Source organism: Protopterus annectens, chromosome 2.part0 (genome assembly GCF_019279795.1).
Source record: "Protopterus annectens isolate FY-2018-M chromosome 2.part0, PAN1.0, whole genome shotgun sequence".
Taxonomy (NCBI): Eukaryota; Metazoa; Chordata; order Ceratodontiformes; family Protopteridae; genus Protopterus; species Protopterus annectens.
This window is the reverse complement of record NC_056728.1, coordinates 585,068,257-585,085,740: the sequence shown is the minus strand read 5'-3', so window position 1 is coordinate 585,085,740 and position 17,484 is coordinate 585,068,257. Positions and strand designations below refer to the sequence as shown.

General features: G+C 36.8%; 1 protein-coding gene and 1 pseudogene across 14 annotated transcripts in view; one reads left to right on the top strand and one right to left on the bottom strand.

Annotated features, from left to right (window-relative positions):
• Positions 1 to 2,884, top strand: part of LOC122792754 — a 115,435-nt pseudogene extending 112,551 nt beyond the window's left edge.
• LOC122793158 (transmembrane protease serine 11D-like) overlaps positions 1 to 17,484 on the bottom strand; it is a 971,710-nt gene that overhangs the window by 935,068 nt on the left and 19,158 nt on the right. The window lies entirely within an intron of this gene.

Genomic DNA, 17,484 nt, shown 5'->3' with positions numbered 1-17,484 from the left:
TACAGAATTGGCCCCATGGTTCACCTTCCAGCACCCAACTAACCACTTTGCCTCTCCATCAGTGTGACAGCCCTCTGGCCCATTTGTCATCAGTCCAGATGATAGTCAGGTGTTATAGTGTAAGGCAGACTGCCCTATACCAACTCCCCTTAACTGCCTGCACCCACTATAGCTGCCTTCAGTGGTATATACTTGCTACTGTAGATGTGCAACCTCCAGACCAAATAGCACTCCACTTTCAAAACCTGGATCAATAGGATCTTCTTTCTGTGGTGATGACCATTTCAATTAGTCAAGCTACCTCCCTCCTATCAAGATGAGCAAGCTAGCACTGGCTGTTCACTCCCATCCTCTCCCACCTTGTCCAGCCAGTGTCCATGCTGCTAGTTTGACACTGCCTGTATAGTCTGCAGCAAGGACCTTATCCCTCTGCATCTTGGGACTATGTACACCTCACATATGGCATTATGACTGTATTACACATCTGTGGTCAAACCCCTTCCAAAATTATGCTGAAGGTAGTTTCAACAAATTAAAAAAAATTCAACAACTTCTTGACAAAACTACTGTCAGAAAATATTGGACAAAATTGTTTCTGTAGGGGCAAGCCCCTTTGCCCCTTCCCCATATGGGTGGACCCCTCCAAGACTTTTATATACCAACTCCAAGTCTACACTACATTGGAGAAAGAGGCAACAGCATGCAAATATTTTAGGTTCTCTGAAACTAACTTTGCCATCTTGACACATTCCCAACCCCCTAGTACAGAAGCCATCATCATAAATTCTACTACATAAACACCGGTTAGTTCATTATGTTCACAAAGTAATAAGTTTGGCTGCAAGCTGAAAAAAAGTGAAATTAGATAATAGTTTATCAGCCATACATCACACAAATCCATTTCTCACTAGAAAGGTCACATCTAATACTACCATTCACATAAATCTTCCTGAAAACATTCAGTCTAAAAGTGGACTACTTAGGTATAAGTCTACGCTATTGCCATAATAGTCAGAACCAGGTCACCCTACATATAAGTCTGTATTCATCAGAAATCCAAGCTGCTGGGAGCCCACTTAGTTAGCAAATCATTTGTTACTATCTTCACCAAGCAATAGTTCATCTTTACCCAAACAAACTTTATATCAAAGGAAAGTATTCACATTTGAAGACTTTCTATTTTAGAAGTATGAATATAGGACATTTCCCTGCAAATCAGTTGTGGAAACTCTAGACCTCACAGACTTTAATTAAAATGTCAGATCTTAGTTAACTAGCTGGTAACACTCTATACTCTCAGCAATTTAAAAAGATCAACACATTCAAGGGCATGTATACTGATCTAACCCATCATTCATCAACATTCACAATAATCTTTAGTTTAGCATGCTTTACTTCACACAAACGACCCAATCCAAGCACCATTCCCTTATTCTGCCACAGCGAGGCAATTTGTATTCAATTATATTGCTGAAAGAATTGGAATTATACAATAATCCTTCATACCCCGTGACAAATACATGACTAAAAGGAATACTTCAGTATTTAAAGTAAAAAATGGCCACATTCAGTTCTCAATGTTATAACCTAGGGATTAAAGCAGAAAATCTCCTTTATTCTTTCAAAGATGATAGTTGTACATATTAGAGACATCTTTATAGAAATCAGAACTCACTCATATTTATCAGATTTGGAAATGCAGTATTATATTTGTGTAGTAATACTTTAAAAGAAATATGTAACTGTTAACTGGTTTATGAATTCTCAAAAATTGTAACAGTACAAATAAAGAATCAGTTGTCATGCATAGGAGAATATAGAGTCTGAGGAAAAAATCTCTTAATGCTCTATCTGCCAGTCAACTCAGTATTCAGTGTAGCCTCACAATTTATAAAAATAAGGATATAAGAGATTTAAAACATGGTTGTTATCTACTTGTAGCAAATGACATGATGGAGAGAGAGAGGAAAGATTGCCTTGGACTACTGCCAAGGATCTGGTCTTGGATGAAGCAGACAGACTGACTTATGTGGATATTGAGCCATACAATTGTTGAATTGTTGTACAGAACACTATGCTATCAAAGGCCCTGCCATGATACTCAGTGCAACCTTCCCCAAAGAGATCAAGATTTTCATCAATGATTTCCTCAAAGAATACATTTTTTTGGCTGTTGCTTTTGAAGATTTAATGTCTGAAATATCATCTAGAAAGTAATTTGGGTAAAAGTAACTGACAAATGCTGTTTCTTATTTGATCTCTTTAATGCAATAGGTAAAGTTTCTTTAACATCAGTGTCTGTCACTGTTTCAAGAAGTATATGCGGGTACAAGTATCCATGGTGATCAATGACAATGATACAGAAAGGAAGCACTGCAACAGTTCCAGTCAGACGGGTGTACAATACTGGCTGCCAATTTAGATGCTGGACATTTCCATTGTGAAACACATCCTCAACTTTGACTTGCCAGGTGATGTTGAACAGTATGCAGAGGTCAGTTAGGAAACATTGACCTTGCAGCTTCTTTCTTCCTTGAAAATAACATCAATATTGCAAAAGCTTGTTGGATCGTTTTATGGAAGCGAAACAGGCAGTGCCATCCTAGTTGGAGAACATAGTAAATGAACAACAGTACAAAATTAGTAGTTGTAGACATTCTAAGAGGTTGTCTGATGGATTTGGTGCCAGAGGTTAAAGGGAGGGAAATAGTTTCTCTAATCATGGAAACCATAGTAGCAATCATGGAGGAAGCTGACCATTTCGTGGAGGTGGCTATGGAAATTTCTGCAATAGTGATGGTTATGGTGAAACTACAGCTCTTAGACTGTTGACTGGTGGGAAATTGAAGTCCACTCTGCTGAGGAGGCAACCTTTCCCAACTAGTTAAATGGAAACCACATGTAAGTTACCAGATTGTACCTTGTGTAGTTTCAAGAATTTGCAGTACATTACCAGCTGTGATTCCCTATGAGATGCTGGAGGGGAGATTAATGAAGAAGAAATAGTTGCTTTGAAGGTCATATTGTTATTTATTTTTTTATTTTTATTTATTTTATTTTACATTTGTTGACCAGGCTAGTCTAACTGGATATATGTCCATTTTCAGTAGAGGCCTGGGGAGAAAAGCTCCAAGACAAATACAGAGAAATAATGTTTAAGGTTACTATAAAGTTAACATTGAAGAATACTAAAATACATTTTACAACACAATGATTAAAACTATTTACAAAATATAGAACCCGATATTCATATAAAGTCTATCATAACAGTTTCCTGGTTAACAGTTCTGCTTACATATGCAATAAAGAACATAAACTCAATTAGGGAGAGTAGAGGGAATAGCAGAAGTGATAGTTTAGTCAGGGTTAGGGTTACTGCAAGAGCATAACCAGTTTGTTCTGAGGAGTATTTTCAGTTTTTGTTTGAAGAGGGGTAGGGAAGGAAGAGAAATCAGTTCAGTAGGTAGAAGGTTCCAGTTATAGATTTTTGGAGTAGATTTTTGGAGAGCATTTATTATTTAACTGAGGATCATTTGTTTATTAATGTACTGTGTCTTTAACTTTAGACAGGAATTTATTTTTTAACGTTAGTGTCGTTGTTGTAGTCAGGTCTGGCTGTCAGTAGGCCATCATAGAGTACAATGCCCCTTTGGTATGCACCTGCCCAGGTACTTCCAACAACTAAAGCATCCAAAGAGGATCCTTACAAAAAGAATTGTGGGCCAAAGCAATTGACCTACATGGACTGCCTCAAAGCCCTGTTGTTATACTCAGTCTCATGCTGACTACTAAGAGGCAATCTATGCCTGGTTTATAGGGCATTCACACACCCAGAACTAATGGACCTACTGCGCATCTGCAACTCAAATGGTATTAGAAATCCCTGGTCCAGAGATGTCAACCTCTTCTGCAACACAAACAGAACGGTCTGGAGAGATAAGTCCATATCTCAGAGCATACCGTTACTAGGGAACAGACTCCCCATATACATAAAACAAATCCCTGCCATGACCCTATTTAAGTGTAATTTGGACCAGTGAATGGGAAATAGGAAATTTATTCCAGGACTGACCCCTATCCTCTTAATGGATAGAGACAGTGCTTAAACAGCATATATTACAGTAGGGACCCTAGAACACTGAAGGCAAGACCCAAACAAAATAATCCAAAAAATGAGAAGTATTTAAATATAGTTATGACATGGATGATCACCTATATTATACACAGCTGTGTGACAAAGAAGAAGGATATCTAGGTTTAAAATGTCCCATCAGGGTGATAGCCTAGTCCTCACCTATGAACCTATAAACATTTACTTAAAAATCTGTTTGAACTTGAGCAGAAGAATCAAACCTTGGCACACAGGGATGAGACCATTTATTTATTTATTTATTTATCTGACATTTGTTGACTAGGTTAGTCCGACTGGGCAGATGCCCATTTTCATCAGAGACCTGAGGAGAAAAGCTCCAAAAGATAATAACAAGTAATATGTAAATACTACATTAAGTAAAATGGTGCTAACAAACAGTTTAATAGTAATTACTAACAGTTTTGTCCTAAAACATAGTCAAAGTGGAAGTATAAACATACAGTATAACAATAATTAGAATACAGTTCCATCCAGTAACTAGTCAACAGTACAGTTTCTACAAGTTCAACAGGACAAGATGGTTTTAGTGTAATAAATTTTAAGGTACAATGGAGGATAAGAGATGGGTGAAAGAGACTGTTTGGAAGGAGGGGATTAGGAAGGGGCACAAGTAGACTAAGTTGGGTCAATGCAAGAGGTGGTCCAAGAATTTAGTTGATAGTCTTTTAAAGTATTTTTGAAACAGTTTACGTTGGAGATTGATCTTAAAAATAATGTCAGTTTGTTCCATGCATTGGCTATTGAGTAATTATACAGAAGTCTGCCTATGGTTTTCTTGGGTTTATAGATCTGGAGAAGGAGTTGGTCTGAGCTGTGGAGTGTATGGTTAGGAGTGTAGAGGGTGATGAGTGTTGAGAGAGAAGAACAGGACTGGAGTTGGTTTAAGATGGAGTGAGTCAGGCATAGTTGAGGCAGAAGGAGTTGATGGTATAGTTCTAGCCACTGTAGGTTTTTTAGCGATAGGCAGTGCTGTGAGTGATAGGTTAAATTAGTGGCAAATCTAGCACTTTTATTGTAAGTATGTTCAAGTTTAGTCAAGAGTTTTGAAGGTTTATAAGGACTAGGGCAGTATTTAGTAGAATGGTAGTAGACAGGCTTGTGCTAGTGTGAGTTTTGATCCATTTGTGAGGAATTTTTTGTTTCTATAAAGTAGGCCCAGTTTTTGATGAGTCTTTTTGATGCAGTTTTGGATGTGAAGATCGAATAAAGTTGATCATCAAAAATGACCCCGAGTAGTTTAGTGTCAGGTTCAACCTTGATAGTTGTGTTATTAAGGGAAGAAACAGTGAAGGTAGATTTGAGGTGTTGGAGAGACTTAGGAAGGAAAAGGAGGATTTTAGTTTTATTAGGATTGAGTAGGAGTTTGTTGGATGTTAGCCATTTTTCAACTGAGTGCAGAGAATCTTGGGTAAGGGAGAGTAGGTGGGGGAGATTGTCAGAGGTGGAAATTATTGTAGAGTCATCAGCGTATTGTATTAAAGAAGAGTGAGGACAGGAGAGATAAAGGTTGTTAGTGAAAATGTTAAATAGAAGACAACATGAGGAGAAATGATAATTTATTCATAAAAGCATTGTTACAAGGAAAAACTTGTGTGGTAACCTGCATTAGTACTTTGATGTGTACCAATCCAAAGCAAAGGAATAATACCATTGCCGATTTTGATACTGCATATAGTTCCAAGTTAGAGTTTGGATTTGTGTACTGTAGCTTGTATAAATTACCTGTTAGAATTTAACAGTCCTTTATAATTCATTCTAGTCAAAATAGTAGTGCAAGGATATTAGGTACTTACCTGGCATACAGAACAGGAGACCATTATGTAGCCTACCACATACCTTCAATTGCCTGAAGGCACTGACTGGTTAAGTGACTTTCTCAAGGTCACAGAGTAGACAAATGAAGGTAGAAAGATTCAAACCCTTGACTCTTGGCACAGGAGTCTGCTCTCCAACAGGCTCAGAGCATTAGTCTTCTGTTTTAACTGCCAGACAACTAAATCACAAAGCACTATTTTCATTGTTAACACTTGTAAATACAGGAACACCATTACTGTTGACAGCATTGCAACAGCTTGGTAAGAAAATAAAATTTGCCAGGAGATATAATATCCTGCAAAATATTTAAAGGCTGTACAGAAAAAAATGATATTTTAATATATTTCATCTACTTGGAAAGGTTTTAAAAATAAAGTTGATACCTGACATATCTTAACATGAAACTGCAACGTTGCAGAATGGCTAAGTGCATCATAGCATTATGTCATCCTAGTAATGGATCTAGCTGCTTGTGATTTGATAACTCATGCTAGTGCTGGTGTTATTTATTTTTTTTTTTTTGGTCAAGAGGATAAGAATTGGAACAAATGAGCAACAGGCTTCATTTAAGCACAATATTGCATTTCTCTGTTTAAGCTGTGTGGATTCTAAAAGCAGTTGGCTTATGGCAGATAATGTAAACTGGCTCCAGTAAGGGTACAGTATGAATTTTTAACATTTCACAAGAATTGTATATGTACAAAAACTGTACAAGATATCAGATCTGCTATTTGGGAAAAGTTTTTAGTCAGTTTTAGTTGCATAGGTTTCCTCTGCATTACTAGTCTGTTATGCTAAATCTAAAGATGAGACAATGTGTGATCTTTCAAACTACCCAGAAGCCATGTCTTCTTCTGATGAGGGAAGTCTATACCAATTTTCATTTACTAGACTTTTTCCCAAGAATGGTCCAGACATTAATTTTTTCCTTCATGTATTCATTGTAATTCAACCCTTCTTCTCATTATAGACCATTATCACTTGTAAATTGTTTATTTGGTTCTTATCCTCCAACTCAATCAATTTGTGACCAAATGTTACAATCTTCCCGAGAAACTCCAAAAATTGCTCTGTCTTACTTCTTTCATTGAGTACAAAGAGAAATTGTCATCAACCTATGCTGATGTTTATGTACAGTGTCACTGTTTTTTTTTTTTTTTTTTTTTATCAGAGTGTAATAAATCTTTGAGATGCACATAAGCAGAAGGGCTTCAGAATGTGAATTATTTATATGTGACTGAAAAAAATCTTCAAGACTTGTATTTGTTCATTTGTACAATGCATAAAATATATGAAATAAAATGCAACTAGTTTGCAGTATTTAGCTATTGTGAATAAATTGAATGATTTAGTGAGTTTCTCTTTGGGAAAGGTCAGCAAAGCAGAGTATGTAATTGCTTGTTAGCCAGAAGGATAAAACCAAGCTCATTAGTTAAAACAGGGCACAACTGGCTTCTAAAGACTACCTCATGAAAGGCTTCTAAAAAGTAGCATGGTCTGTGGTCCACTGAGTGGAGAAGGGTTTGAAAGAATTGTGAGATAATGGTATGTGCCCCATTACAACATATCCTAAGATGTAATGACCCTCCAGAGACTTGTCACCATGGCAGCCATTTTACTGTTAGCAGAGTGTTGCCCAACATTTTGCCTGTTACACGCTTAAGTAGACAGAGCCCAGTAACTCTTCCATTTAGATAAAGCTAGGACAGATTTATCTTTTTAGATATGTTCTTCTGTAGAGCATCCACTATGTTCATACTGGTTATTTTTTCTGTTTTCCCTGTGCAGTTATATATTTCTCTGCATATATTACTGTTAGCTGTACTGTCTAATTTCTAAGTAAAATATTTTTATGTGTTTACTTTCAAACGTTCGTGGCTGATATATTTATTTATTTATCTATTTATTTATTTGCATATTTATTAATTGAGAAGATTATATTTATGGTGGTTAACTGCTGGTATCTACTTCTGATTGGCTAGACTGCAGTGGTGCATATAACCTTTTGTGTTTATATTTAGTTTCTAAACAGTGTAGAAGTAATAGGAGTTCACAAGAATGGCAATCGTGTGGTTTCAGTTATCTACCTTGGATCAGTCATCTACGTTGCCAGGAGAGAAAGCTGTGGAGCTGGGAAATATTACCAGCCTTACCTGTAAAGTAATGTGTGTGTGTGTGTGTGTGTGTGTGTGTGTGTGTGTGTGTGTGTGTGTGTGTGTGTGTGTGTGCATGTACATGTTGTAACTAGTCACTGATAAAAGTTCTGCATGGCATCTGTGTAACATGATGTTTGGTTCAAAAGATTTCTTTCAATTCACACACAAGATTCAATTTACTTTGTTGTCTGCTGTTGTCTTATTGTTTTATTCTGTGTTATGTGTTTAGTCATGATTTATTTAAACATGTTCATACTTAGTTGCAATATTTGGGTTATTTATTTATTTTACATAATGGATCTAACATTGAGTTACACCATTTTTTTCAACAGTTAAATAATGGTACTGGATTTTTAACATTTAAATATGAATTTCCTTTTAGTTCAATCAATTTTTGTATATCCTACTATATATAAAATGCAGTTCCATATTCCTTTGAAGCAAATTTCTACAGAAAGCCTTCTTTTAGTAATGTGTATGTTCACTTCTCTAGTAAACATCCACATTGGATGAAGTGAACATTGTCAAAGGACAATTTTTTTAAACTTTCCTGATTGGTTTCAGATGATGTTATTTTTGTACAGGAGATGGAAAACTTAGAACAACTTTTTAAATAGACAATATCCTGTTCAGTTGGTGAAGGACACTGCAGTTGAAAATTTGGAATGTAGATCAACTTTATTTGATCAAATTTTGCATACATGTATGGTGCCATCTGGTTCTAAGAAGAATAGTTCTGAATTTTGAAAGTTATGTTGCATTCCATTTACAACAGATAAAGTTCAGATTTCTAGAATTTTGGATCACCACTGGCACATTTTGACCACTTTGATGGCATTAGAAATAAATTTGGTACACAAATAAAATTTTATTTTAAGAAAGATAAGACCATTAAACAGAGGTTAGAAAGCAAAATTAAGACTGAGTCTAACAAACCTGTTGGTATGTTTCGATGTGGTCATTGCAAATATCGTGAATACATACATGAAGGTAATTTGTAATGGTAGGTGAGAAAATATATTCTAAGGGGCATTTCAATTGTAAAAAAGCACAGCAGTTATTTATTTAGCATTTTGTGCAGCCTGTTCTGTTTTTTTTTTTTTTTACATATGGAAGACTAAAAATAAGTTAAAATCTTAGGACATATCAGAATTGATTTCTGTTAATAAGAATACTCCAAATAATGTTTTGGCAAGCTAATTTAATAAGTTTGTTCTGGTTGTAGAAAAAGTGGAACTGAATGAAAGGGGAGGTTTTTGGCCGAATTAGTCATTGTACAGAGAACTATTTTGACAAATTACAGCGGAGGCAGATCAACTCTGGATTGAACAACTACAAGCTAATCAGTAGTATATTGAAACGGAAGTATGATAAATGCAATTTTTTTATGTATGGGGTTTGATGTGATAGCTTTTTATACATTTGCTTACTGTCATTTTAAGCTCATTGTTAATTTTAATATTTGGCAAGTGCCTCTTTATGTTTGTAGTGCTTTAACATCCAGTGACATCAATTTAGCCTTTGTTTATTAATGTTATTTAAATGTGATATACAGAAAATGTGAATTTGATGTCAATTTATTGATAGCACATGCTCCAACATTTTGCAAAATCATGTATAATCTCAAGCCCAATATAAGTGAGTATTCAACAGCCACATTGTTAACTGGACAATAACAGTGGAAGGGGATATGCATTCCAGTCCCGTTCCAACGTATCTTATTCATCTATACATCTCTCAAATTAATCAAGGTTCTAACTAGAATTAACAAGGCCACATCGAAAGATTCAGTCCTAGACTGGATTCTAACTAGTCTATATTACAATGAAAGTTTACTTCAGCAAACACTCACATGAGCGAAAACACTGGTAATCGAACTGCTCAGCCCCCCCCCCATACCCCCTTGCTAACTATATATTCCAACTCCGAGATTGCACTACAGTGAGGAAAGGGCAATTATACAATGACCCCCCATTAATATTCCAAAATGTGCCCACTGATTGGTCAGCATGCCTGTTGTAAATCTGACTTATACTAATAGAAAAAGGTCCAGGGCAAAGGGTGCCCGGACTTTTTCCATTAGTATAATGGCCCCTGTAGTGACTCTAATTTCGGAGCGCTACATCTGCCTATATGACCAGTATATTCTGCCCTGGCATAGAGTGTAGATGGCTAACTGTAGTATTATTCTTTTTATTCATTTGTTCATCAAGTGACTCCAATTAATGTGCGCTGTTTCTTTTACTTGCTGCGGAAGATATCTCTATTGCTGGGCACTAAATTGCAGGCAATTACAGAGCTACGCACATCAGACTTAGGTTGTAGATGTTTTTTATTCCTTAATTATATTCTTTCTTCCTTCTCTTATCCCTGTAACGACGCTACTGACTGTGTGCTATAGCACCCTGTATGTGCAGAACATTGTGACTGTAGCTTAGGCTGTAGACGACTACCTGGTCATGTATACTTTTTATAATTACCTAACCTTCAAGCGACTCTAAATAGAGAGCGCTGTTTCTGCCTATAGAAGAGGAGTTGTGTTAACGAGGCTCATAAGTGCTTGTGGCTTATAAGGAATATAATCCTCTTTCTCTCATTCTGCCCCTTAAGCGACTCTATTTACTGAATGCGTTACTTGCGTACATAAGCATCGCATTGGCCTTAGGCAAAACCCTGATTCAGAAATACGATAACTTCTAAGGTAGCATAACATGCATCCCAATGACTACTTCCACAGTGTTATTACATTTAGTACCTGCACACGACGTTAGTAATAAGCATGTCGGCTGCTTCATAATCTGATAATTTCTTTTCTGTTTAATGTATTTGTAGTCACAGTGCATTTAGATATTTCACAACTGTTATATGTCTGTTAAAATCTGCTTCCTAAGATAAGCCAATGTAGCTTTATCCATTTGAAATAAATACTGCAATTGTAGACGTTTGAATTTAAAGCTAAACTGGTGTTGACTAGTAGAGCTACCAGACTTACAGCCATCCTTATGTTTCTAAATGTTATTGTTGGTGCTTACTAGCAAGTTAAGTGTGTTATGAACATATGACTTGAAAGAAGATTAGTACTGTAATTGTTTAGTATAAATGTTATAGAACTGTATTCCTTAACCTGTCTTCCTTTTTGCTATCTAATCTCTGTATAATCTCCCTTACTTTTTTTTTTTTGTCTCTTTCCATTATATCCAGCTTGTAGCACAAGTAAATTCAAGTAACTATTACCTGAAACACACCTTCATGGAATTGTAGGAACAGCAACCTGAAACAAAAGAAACTACCCTCCTGCTCCCTGAGAGGCCCGTGTTATTAACACAGTGAAAGTATGTGCTGTTCTGGTTAATAGACCATTGTTTCACTAATTACAGGATTAAGAATTCCCTGTTATGCTAGGCAAGTTCCCTATTTTAGGATAGCCAGCAGCCTACTACCTCCCCATCTTTCCTGTTTTGATCCTTTTACCTAACGCTTGTAAACAGCCAATACTCTCTCCTTTTTAAAAGTAACCTTACTCCCTCTCTCATAGCCTGATACCCTTGTATATGAACTTTCAGTCACAATCAGTTACTGTCCACTAGGAGGCGCTTTACCATTTCCAATCTGTATCTCACCTCACTACATTAATTTCTCTAATATACCTCCCCACCCTGTTTCTTTCTCTCAATTCCTTCTCTTTATAGACATTCTTATACTCCTCCCTCCCTTTTCCTTCAACTTAATTTCTATACTCTACTTCTCTGTTCGGTATATCTTCCTCATACCAGCCTGTTTACTTACCTCTACTTCTTCCTCACTTTCTACCTTACCTGCTAAATTCTATCATTCCACTGATTGTCTTCCTTAGTAGTTCACTCTCTTCTCTCAACCCGCTCCGTTCGCCCTGCGGGCTCACTCCGCTCCCCTACCCTGCCCCCAATTCCCACCCGCTCCCCTACCCTGCCCCCAATTCCCACCCGCCCCCAGAGGTCCTACATTTATACCAATAATAGACACACCCTATCCAGTTCACTCCAATCAGATTTCTAACATTCCCTAACTAACCAAACCTGCTTTCTCAACACCACACCCACTAATTTAACCTAGCCCCTCCCCTATCTTAACACCTCTCCCACTACTTTATGAACCCACCTTATCTCCTATCTTCCTACTCTCACATCTAGCCCACACCACACCTTTAAACTATATCTCACCTATTTACTAACCTCCATATAACGTAATATGCCTATATCATCCATCCATCCACAACTTAAAACACTTATCTATCTGCTACTTGTATCTTCTCTTATATCTACTTACCTCTTAACCTCTTATGAACATCCACTGAATTCTTCTCTTTCAATTCCTTCAAAATACACCTCTACCTCTACAACACATTTATCTCCTACCTTCTTAAACCCAACCACACAAGCCAACTACCTATTTGCCAAATACCATAGACTAGCACACTTCAAATTCAAGAAACCTAGATCCAGGAAAATACTCGTATCCTCCTATAGACTTCCACAACAAAATATTTCATACTTCTCCACCTTCTGCTAGATGGAGATATTCATCCTAATCCAGGCCCACATCATAATAAAACCATTACACACAAAATACAAAACAAAACTACATCTTTCTCATTCTCCAAACCCACCAATTCTCTGTCTATTGCCCATCTCAATATATGAAGTATCTGTAACAAAACTAGTCAACTTCATGCCCTTCTAGAAGTCTATCAATTTGACATTTTATGTTTAACTGAAACTTGGCTAAAGCCTTCAATTAAAGACAGTGAAATCACCCCACCTGGTTATAACATCATTAGACTCGACCGTACTGCCAAAAAGGGAGGAGGGGTAGCAATTCTGTATAAAACAAAACTCCAAATTAGTACCTTAAATCTGACTCTTACCATTGACAATAATGCTGAAGTTATCAGCTCTAAACTTCAAGTCAATACTACTAAATCCATAAATATCATCTGTGCTTACCTCCCTCCCGGAAATAATATCAACACCCTTCAACACATCCTTGACCTACTATCAACTAAACTCCCTCAAGAGACACTAGTCTTAGGAGACTTTAACATAGATTGGCATTCCTGTAACAGTAATAACCCCACTTCCCATATCAACCTATATGGCTTCAAACAACTCATTAATACTCCCACTAGAACTAATAAAACTAATAATACTGAAACCACATTGGACTGGATTCTTACTAATACTCCCTTACAAACCTATAACTCAGGCATCCTTCCAGATGATCTTAGTGACCACTCTCTAACCTATATCATTAGATACAAAACTAACCTAACCTTACCTACCACATATAAAACTCTACGTACAAAAAAAATTTTAACTCTGCACAGTTTCTAGCCGAACTAATACATTGTAACTGGGCCCCACTAAAACATCTCCCACTTAATGAAGCAGTTGAATACTTCAATTGTACATTCCTATCTATCCTAGATCACCATGCCCCAAGCCGTACCATTAGAACCAAAACAAAAGCAGCACCCTGGCTAAACAAGAATACGAAGCAAAAAATTATTCTCAGAAATAAATCCTGTGATAAATGGCGGTCTACCAAAAATCTAACTGACCACCAAAACTTTAGGGAGCTGAGAAACAGCACCAAAAAAGCTATTCTGACAGATAAAAAGAACTATTACTTTCAATTACAGAAAAACACCATAAAAGAACCAAAAATTCTGGACTAGTATTAATAATCTTCTATCCCTGGCCAAGCAATCACACGAACCCTCAGGATTCTGACCCAGATAATCCCACACAAATAGCCAATGACTTCAACTTTTTCTTCACCAATGCCATCCAAACTCTTGCAAACCACCTGTCTCCTGACACTTCTAAACTACTCTCACCTAGTTCAAAAACTACTCTTCCTCCCCTTCACCTACAACCTGTATCTACCTCCTATATCCAATCTCTACTACAAAAACTAAAACCTACCACCCCATCTGCAGACAAGCTTCCTGCAGAATACCTGCAAATAGGAGCTAAAGCCACTGCCTATCCCATTGCCATCCTTATAAATAGATCTATAAAGGAGGGTATTGTCCCTTCTATCTGGAAAATATCCCATATCATTCCCCTACACAAAGGGGGCAAGTCTAATGACTTCTCTAACTTTCGTCCCATAGCACTCTTATCACCCATAGCTAAAATCATGGAAAAATGTATCCATAAACAACTACTAAACCACCTTCTCCATAATAACCTACTTGCCAATAGTCAACATGGATTCAGACCTTCCCACAGCACCACTACTGCATTACTCTCCTTTACCAACTCCATCAACTATAACCGTAATATCAATAAACTCTCATCTTCTCTCTTCATAGATCTATCAAAAGCCTTTGACATGGTTAATCATAAACTTCTTCTGTACATACTTAAATCTCATGCACTTGATCCCTCCTCCTTAACTTGGTTTACTTCTTATCTGGAAAATCGTCAGCAGGCAGTACTTTGGAAAAGTTCACTATCTACTCTCCTCCCTATCTCTATAGGAGTACCTCAAGGGTCTATCTTAGGCCCACTTCTATTTTCTATCTTTATTAATGACCTCCAATCAGCTATCCCTAACACCTCTTGCATACAATATGCAGATGATTCCACTATAATCTGCACTGCTTCTTCTCAAGCGGAACTCCAACCTCTTACCCAAAAAACCTTTACCACTGTTGAACAGTGGTTTTCTGACCGTTGTCTACTCCTTAACCCCAAGAAAACCAAATTACTACTGTTCGCACCTACCAGCAAATCTACTTCCTAGACTTCTCTATTACTTCCACTGATAATACTCTTATTACTCCAGATTCTTCTACAAAACTACTAGGTATTACTATTGATAATAATCTTAACTTTAACTGTCACATCAATAACACAATAAAAGTAGTTAACAAAAAGATTGGATCCCTTTACAGAATCAAATCCTTCCTTACACCTGAAGCCCGAACCACCTTAGCCCAATCTCACCTCCTCTCTACCCTTCTATATGCTTCCCCTATTTACACTAATCTCTCTAAAAGTAACCTCAAAAAACTTGCTTCATCTTACCATAATATTGCTCGATTTGCCACAGGATCCCAGTTTAGAACACACCACTGCCTGAACTTAAAACAACTAAACTGGCTTGAATTTCCTAACAAGCTTATTTATCAGCAGCTCTTAATAGCTCATAACATTCTATATCAACCATCCAAAACACCAATACTCTCCAACCTCCTTACTCCCTACAACAACCTGAAACAACTACGTTCTTCAGATAAACTACTAGTTAATAGTACCAAACCCAATAATGCTGCAGGAGATTGTCTTTTTTCCAACTCAGTTGGCAAAATGTGGAACAAACTTCCACTCAATATCTCATCTTTGTCCAATCTTCCACTCTTTAAAAAACAACTGAGAATCCATCTTAATAAACACTGGCTTTGCTCCTGTACCAATCCTGATTAACCTTTCTTCCTCCTTTCCTCTACCTCAATATTTCCTTCTCTCTATACTACATCCTGACTGATTCCCACTGACATTACATCCTTGTGGATATAACTCATCTCATATATACAAAAAAAAAAAAAAAATTTTTATGACATTGATAATGGTATGACTATGTATTATTTACACTACGTTCTGATATTATCAAATTGAGTATTGCAATTATTTAATAACTTTTTTTCTTAGGAATAATATCTTGGTATGTATATTTCCTCTGACATGTAAATTACCTATACTAAAGTCTAATTATCTACTATGCTCAATTTTTGTCTTGTTTTGTTTTGTTTTGTTTATTTTTTGTATTCCCTATACTTGTTATAACCATTGGAGCTTTTCTCCCCGGGCCTCCACTGAAAATGGACATATATCCAGCTGGACTAGCCCGGTCAACAAATGTAAAATAAAATAAAATAAAATAAATAAAATAAGTCTTTACTTTTTTGTGTTAGGCAGCAATGGAGAATGAAAGAGCTCCATTGCTGTAATCTCGCTATGTTCAATGAGTTTAACATAGCAAGATATCTTAAAAAAAGCAACGGTGATCTTCCTTTCTCTGTTCCTTTTTTTAAAGCTGTCTCGCTATGTTAAACTCGTATAACATAGCGAGACAGCTTTAAAAAAGGGAACGGAGATCTTCCTTTCTCCGTTGCTTTTTTTAAAGATATCTCGCTATGTTAAACTCATTTAACATAGCAAGACAACTTTAAAAAAGCAACGGAGATCTTCCTTTTTCCATTGCTTCCTCTACACACAGCTTTGATGTACTGCATAAGCATACGCATGCGCAGTACATCAGAACTGTTCCAGGATACCAGACAGCTGCAGAAGGGCAGCACGGACGCATTATATAATGCCATTATTTAAGAAAAGTAATTTTTTTTTTCTTAATGTCATTGTATAATAGCAATAATCTGCTTCTGTGTGTGGGTAATGCTGGATTTACCCACGGTTGTCTTTGTTTGGCCACTCGGGCTTCACCCTCGTGACCAAACCACACCAACCATGGGTAAATCCAGCATTACCCACACCCAGGCATGGGTTATTGCTTAAATATCTCACTCCTGACTGCACCACACCTCCACAAACACCTGTTTGATTACCAGCATTTTCGCTCATGTCAGCATTCACTGAAGTAAACTTTTGGTTTTATAATATAGACCTATTCTAACAACGACACCAAACAATGTTGTGATAAATGGCACCCAGCCCAAGAGCTGAAGTGACCACCAGATAAATTAAATAATCAAACACTCCAAACAGTTCAGAAAATCCTCAATATATTCAATAAAGAAACTATTGGGCATTACTTAAAACTCTTCCCTTTGATGAAGCAGTAGACACATTTATTACAATGTTTCTAAATATCCAGGCAGAGCAAGAACCAAAAGAGTTCAAAACAAACCAGACCTTTGGTTTACTGATAAAACAAAGCAGCTCATGCAGCTTAGAGATAAAGCCCAGATGTCATGGCTACAAACCAAGTCTCAAACATCCCTGTAACAATATAGGTAGTTAAAGAACCACTTAAAACAATGCAAACAAAAAAGCATATTATAGCATCATACAAAATTCATCATCAAATAATCTAAACAACTTCTGGAAATTAATAAATACATTTCTCAGTCCTGGAAAACAGGCTCACCTCAGCCTATCCACAACCAATAGCTCTCAAAGCATTGCTTCACAGTTTAACTCACATTTTATAAATACAGTAACCCTCCTCTTACAAAACAAAACAAAACAAAGCTACTACAAAGCTGGCCATCCCACTCCAGCCACTGAGTTCACAATGGACTGTTACAATCACTCCAGTGCCAACATCTACAGTAAAAAATGCCTACACACCCTA